The sequence below is a fragment of the Triturus cristatus genome, chromosome 11 (genome assembly GCF_964204655.1).
Source record: "Triturus cristatus chromosome 11, aTriCri1.1, whole genome shotgun sequence".
NCBI lineage: Eukaryota > Metazoa > Chordata > Amphibia > Caudata > Salamandridae > Triturus > Triturus cristatus.
Window position 1 is genome coordinate 831,802,731 of NC_140594.1, and position 7,232 is coordinate 831,809,962.

The 7,232-nt window shown below is 41.1% G+C and overlaps 1 pseudogene; it reads right to left on the reverse strand.

Annotated features, from left to right (window-relative positions):
• Window positions 1-1,795: 1,795 nt before the first annotated feature.
• On the reverse strand, window positions 1,796-2,457 carry LOC146785501 (protein LEG1 homolog; annotated as a pseudogene).
• Window positions 2,458-7,232: the final 4,775 nt, after the last annotated feature.

A 7,232-nucleotide genomic window follows, 5' to 3' on the forward strand; every position in this document is an offset into this window, starting at 1 on the left:
ACAGCTTCTATGTCTGCCACCCAGTACAGCAAATACCATAGTCCATAGCAAGGTTGACAAAAAAATGGGAGCACCTACGTATACACATTTTCAAGGCAGTAACCTGCATTTTCTACCATGAAACATATTGTATCAGTGACTAAGGGGGTTATTATGACGGCGGTGAACCCACCACCGACAGCCTGCCGGTGGTGAGTTCACCGCCATAGTGTGGCCATTCTGCGCCCTCCAGATTAGGATGGCTGGCGGTGTGCTGGCGGACGGAAAGCCCGTCCGCCACGGTTCCGACACAGGCAATCGTTACGATTGCCTGCCGTACCCAGCCAGCATACCTAGAATGGTGGCTGTGCCTAGCAGGCACTGTCCGCCACATTAGGATGCTGCATCAAGCCAGCCTTTGAATGGCGGTTCAACCGCCATTCAAAGGCTGGTGGAGATGCACTTTGGGGGCCCGTGTCGGCCCCCAAATACCATAGTCCATAGCAAGGTTGACTTGCAGTTTCTAGAAGATCTCCTTTTGGCGAGACCCCTGTTAGCATGGATATCACTTTCGGCCAAGGAAGAAACTAGCTTTACTAAAACTATTATCCTTGACTGTCTAGCCCTGGATAAAGCCTTAAATATACCTTGGCTATCCTATATTAACTCTATTCTTGTTAAACTGTTTAATTTGTCTATCTGGTCCGACATTACTCAGTTTACAACACTTACCAAGAATATAATTGAAAATATATATTTTAATACAAGGCTGGATAAATGTGAGGTACAAGATGGTAACAAACCATCTGTAACATTCTACAAGTCCGTGGATAAGAAGGAGGGGGGATAACCATTATTTTGTGTTGACAAGGCAGAGATGTGATATTGGGCATCATCAAGTTACCTTTCCTCACATGAGGTCTTGCCCTTCTGATGTGACCCCTGTGATGGTTATAGCAAACAAAGCACTCTGCACTTATTATTGTTCTGTAAATTGTACCAGAATTTGAGGCTCCGCTACTTGAAACCTATGCTTGTCGCTCAGAATATTAGAACCCACAAAGCTGCAATGAACTATTTGGTGACACTAGGTGACCCCTATGTGTGTAGCAATATTGCACTTTTTTATATTGAATGCTATGAAAATTTAAAAAGCATATTACAATAGATAATGGAATGAGTACTATACATTTTTATTGTCAGGTGATCTACCTGGCCCTTTTAAGTCTATTTAAATTACTAAATATTGCCAAGAATATCTAGATTATTTGTATACATAATTTTATGTTTTTCTTTTTACCTTTTTACACAATATCGTTGAAATTGAATTGGGGTTGCATATTTTATTGTGTATTACATACTAAATATTCTGGAGATTGGATGGTGGATTGTTTTTTTATATTGTTTGTATATATTTTTATATGCACTTTTATGGTTGTATTTTTTTCTTCATCCGAATAAAGTTTATGACTGAACAATTCCGGAGTCTTCCCAACTTCCATATCTGTGAGTACCCCATCATCTCCCGTACCATAACCAGTTGCTCCATCTCCTCTTTATGGTCAGGAGCCGGTTGCAAAACAGTCCCTTCCTACAAATATTCCTTTATATTGATGGGGATACACACATCATTTCTCTTGTACAATCTCCTGTGATAGACGTAGAAAGCACTATTTATATATTTGTATTCATGAAAGCCAATTCATTTAACATTCATAGGTTTTCTAATAACTTGTTACATTACACAGTATAAACAAATGGCGCGATCCAATATGGTTGTAAAGAGTGGGAACGGCTGGGTGTCGGTTGAAACACACTACTCGCGTTTCGGCTGGAGTGCCTTCACCAGGGGACCGTCACAACATTCACTATCAGTGTCATGAATGGCTACAAAGAATATGGCCACTTTCACTTGTTTAGGTCTGCTGTCAAAGCTTCCGCTTAATGTATTTAAGTCTTTTAGCAGTTTTAACATTTGGCAGATCATGTTTTGTTTTGCTGTGAAGTCAGTGATGAATGGACATCTATCGTCATTCGTCAGCATACGGTGTGGTAAATATGCCATACATGTATTTATATTCTCATAGTTGGTTCCAAAATGGACACCACCAATGAACTTCTCCGCTGTTGCTCAGTCTTTGTTAAACTGCTGTTCGGGGTCTGACATGAATTCTAATCTGCTTTCGAATTGTTGAAGTGCTGAGTCAATAGATGCCTCGTGTGCGTCCCACAAATAGTGCAGCAATTTGTCAACATCAGATGAAACATCAGATACAGGTGTGGTTGACATTAATTTCTCATAAAATAATTTCAATTTCTTCATTGCTACTGGAAGGGATGATTGGCAACTGTTGATGCTATAACAAAAGTTATTAGAGAATTCTTCCGGAGGCAATATTCGTGTCTGGTTTTGCCATTCATCAAATAGGCCATTCATCAGAAAGCCACAATGGTAATATCATAGTTTACGCCTCTCATCTTAACCACCAAATCTCAGCACAGAAGCATTACACATAGTAGTACACAGGTGCAACATGTAATGAACTCAAGAAGCAACAAAAGAGAACATGTTGTTTGGACCACAGTATGCATTCTTGCCACATATGAAGTATAGCCTATACATCGTAGCCTTTCTATTACAGTGGCATTTCTCCCTGGTCCTCCAAAGGAAATCCCTTAATCTCTGCTACCATTTCCTGATCTTGCCTAGCAATTGAAGTGTCCAGGTTATTCTTTTCATGTTCACTGATTTTGCGTGGCCTCAGCTATAGTATGAATATAGTGGCCCATGACAATATCATTAAATGCTGCCCATTCAAATAGTTAGCAAGACGGAGAATAGCTATGCATGACTTCTTCTAATTTATCTTGGAAGGCTGGGTCTTAGCATAGCGCTTTGTAAGTGACAGACAGGTTTTTGGGTAGGTAATCTGCCTAATCTGATTACCAGCACTACAGGATTGTGTACTGCAATCATCCTGCCCAGATGTTATATGAGACACTGAGTTCTGTAGGGATGTGGAACATACTATGTAACAAACCTCCCTTGTAGGATATTGGCAGGTGAATAAAAGGAATATTTTTTCACCTAAGGTTTCCTAAAAAGTAATGATTCCAACAATGAACATCGGGCCAGCCAATCACTTAGTGTCTTTACTGTTGGACACGTAGAAATGTGGGGATTTGATGGGTGCAAGTGAACCCACTCAACACCTAAGACACTTTTAAAATCGTCCCCCCAAATGCAGAAGGAGTGAGTCTACCTTGCTAGTTATTTACTTAGTGATGCTAAGAAGGCAATCTGCTTGACCTTGGGAGCATATATGCTGCTCCACACCAATTGCGCCCCATTCAATTTGCCTTTCCCTAGGGTTTATCGACTCTGTGCAGAAACACTGTGCTCACCACAAAAGGGAACCCTGGCCTTACCCAAAAAAGCACTCCTTTGGTTTTGGATGAGAAACTAGTTATATACAATTGCCCTCTCAAAAGGCACTGTAATCTTATCTCTTCAGTCAGTATTATGCAATACTATTGTATGAAGGCTATGTGAATTCTCTATATTTTAGACAGGAGTGTATTTTGTAATATTTGTGTTTATGTCTGGACACTCCAGATGATGACTGTATAATCATAGTGTAAGTTGAAGTCAGGTGACAGATCCTGTGTTGGTAGCATGCTGACAACACCCCTATCAATTCCATATTCCTGCCGGGATGGAATTCTGAGCCAACCAGTACCTCCTTCTCTGACTCCAGGGCTCTTTACATACTGGTAAGAATAGCAATACACCTTTCCCCATGGTCAGAAAGACCCAAGCTGTGTTTGGCATCTGCCTGCCAGTTTTATGCTAACTGTGAGCCCCTTATAGGCAAGATTGTGTTGGATGAATGCGCGACAAATGGGAGCTTCTTCTTTTTACACCCGCCATGTTGCCTGATCAAGCCTCACCCACCATGTTTTGATTCAATCTCCTGTCTATTTCCTCTACCTCCTTATACATCGTGCCTCTTTATCTCACTTTTTCTCAGTATCTTCGTGTTGTCCTATCTTTCTCGGTTTTCTTCTACAACTCCATCTCCGTCTTTTTTCTTTTTTCTAGTTTTCTCTCTCTTCCTCTGATTCAAAATCAGAAGAAAAATTAGTCCTGGTTCTCAGAAATGAGTGCCAGGCCCAAGACTAGCAACCACATGCCTAAATGAAGCACTGCATGTGACTCTTCATTAAGTAGCAGTGCACGCCTACTGCTATGAAACTATTTCCTACATATACAGGTCAAGATATCATTTTCTGGTGGCAGTAAGCTTTACAAGATAATGTTTCGTTAATTTATAGCACATTTGTAGTTCACCCATGACATCATGAGCAAACTGTATTTCCACATATCATTGCTTTTTAGTGGTGAAGAAGTAATTGTCTTAAAAAAGGCATGCTGAAACACACTGATGGAATTGCTTCAGAACAAAATAGAGCTCTTCCTAACATAAAGAAAACCACATAGTGTGTGCTTCTTTGACAAAGTGTCTTCCCATAGCAATTGCAAGAAGTGTATCCTACCATAGAAGCCCATAACATGTTGTTTTTTTCTCTTAGTAACCGCTTCCATATCAGTAGGGAGATGGCAAGTGTGCCTTGATAGTCAAAATGGTACATTCTGCAAACACTTTCATTACTGTTGGCTAATGGGAAGCTGGATAGAAAAATGGGAGCACCTATGTATACAAATTTTTAAGGCAGTAACCTGCATTTTCTACCATGAAACATATTGTATCAGTGACTAAGGGGGTTATTATGATGATGGTGAACCCACCACCGGCAGCCTGCCTGTGGTGGGTTCACCACCATAATGTGGCCATTCTCCGCCCTCCAGATTAGGATGGCGGTCCGTGTGCTGACGGACGGAAAGCCTGTCCGCCACGGTTCCAACACAGGCAATCGTTATGACTGACTGCCGGACCTGGCCAGCATACCTATAATGGTGGCTGTGCCTAGTAGGCACCGTCTGCCACATTAGGTTGCTGCATCAAGCCAGCCTTTCAATGGCGGTTCAAACGCCATTCAAAGGCTGGTGAAGATACACTTTGAGGGCCCGTATCTGTGCCCCGCTTGAGCAGGGGCATGGGAATTGTGCACTTGGCAGGGCACCTATGGTGCCCCCTAAAGTTCCCTGCACCAAGGGGCAGGCACCATGTGGTGCCTGCCATGTAGTGCAGGGAAATGCACAAAATACATTTTTGTCATTGTGGCAGATGCTGCAGCCAGCAGCACCTGTGGTAATGGTAAACATTCCCGATGCGACCGCTACAGTGGCGGTTGTATCATAATTGCATGTTCGGGACTGCCGCCATATGGGCAGGCGGTCCTGATTTACGGGATGATGAGTCCGTCTGCCACCATAATCACCACCCAAATCATCTGCACTGATGAGTGGGGAATTCTGCTCCAACATTTGCACTGATGTAAAAGTACATTTGCACTGATCGATCAGCACAAAAATAATATTTTGACAGGTTACAAATTACATGCCTGTTTGATCTGTACAAATACCAGGGGAAAATTGCTCATCCACCACAGCGAAATAGGGGCCAGGTGAAGCATAGAGGGGTTGGATCAATTTACGTGAGCGGCGCTGATTGGTGTCACCTGCCATCTAAACCAGGGTTTCATTAAGAAGTAACACAACAAATGAGTATGAAGTGAGGAAATTCAAGTGCTAAGGCTGTCCAGCCATCCAGTTGGTAGGCAGGAAAGCTAAAGGTGATAGACTCTATTTCACTTGTTCTACAAATACTTTTTAAGGCGTATTTCTTCATTGATCATTTAATTTTCAAAACCTTTGAGTATTTTTATTCAATTGTACAAATTGAGTGTTAGTTGAACACTTCTTTGCTCATTTGGACTACAAAAGGGATATCACTAGATTATAAATGTATCCAATATTGACCATTGGTTAACTTCACAGGAATTCATAAATCTAGTAACAGTTCTTCACGCAAGCATAGTAAGATTGATGAGTATGTCAACCAGTAACTTACAGCGTGCCCTAGTATTAAGGAGTTAGGGACTTTAATTCTCAATAATCAATACATTTAAAACTCTACACATATCTCAGCCCCCTATCATTAGATGGGGAGTTGCTTTGTGGCAGAGAGAACAAAGAATAAGAACCACATTTCAGTTTCACTATCGGATGACACAATAAAAACTCTAGCAATTCTTCATAGGTTGACTATTTCCCCTGAAGGGGAGCAAAAAGCTGCCATTGAATACTGATGAATACTGACAAATTAAGTTAAAAAAATGAGGTAGTTTCAAAATTAATAAATTATATTGATGATGCTAATAATGCTCCACCCCATTTCCAATATTGTCTGCAATGGATACTATTGGTGGTTGGGCACAGATCTCCAGGTTTTACAAAGACCATTCTCTCTACTAGGTATGTTGCATATGCATTTTGGTACTATAATATTAGTGAACTTGGGGTCTTTTATGGAAAGGTGTTCTAATACCCTTCATGCACATTTATATTTTAAATCGATATTTGCTTGTCGAAAATCTATTGTACAAAATGTTATTAATTGCTTGAAGATCTACTGTTTAATTTAAAAGGAAAATCGAGCAAGGAACATTCAGGCCTTTTTCACATTTTAAAACTCACCTGGTTAATTCAATTAAAAGCTTGGTTAATAAGCAATTGCCTGAGATTATTCATTCTGCCAAATTAGTTACTAATCTTGATAAAGACTATTCAGGACTAATGATAAATTATGGGACAGGTTCATCTGTTAGTCCTCATCAATCCTTTGAAAATAATTTGAACAATACACCTTTGGAGATCATTCCTGATACTAATTGATACTAATAAAATTGCATTAACCCTTTCACTGCTTGGGACAAAGGGGAATGCTGGGTAGTAGGAAATTTGTGCCTGCGTGGTTATCCTACAACTTACCCACACAGAAATGTGAGGAAAATGTGACTTTGTAAGTAAATTTAAGGTTTGTGGGGGATTCCAGGTAAGAAAATGCTGGGGGATCCATGAAAATCACAATGCCAGCCAAGAGCTATGGCTAGTCAGGCCCTGCAGCCAAGCACCAGTCCCTGTACACCGCCAGCCAAGCGCCACACCATGCACACTACCAGGCAATCGCCAATCTACACACACCATCATCAAGCACTAGTCCACCCACACCATTAGCCAAGTGCAGGTCCACACACACCGCCAGCAAAATGCCAGCCAAAGATTAGTA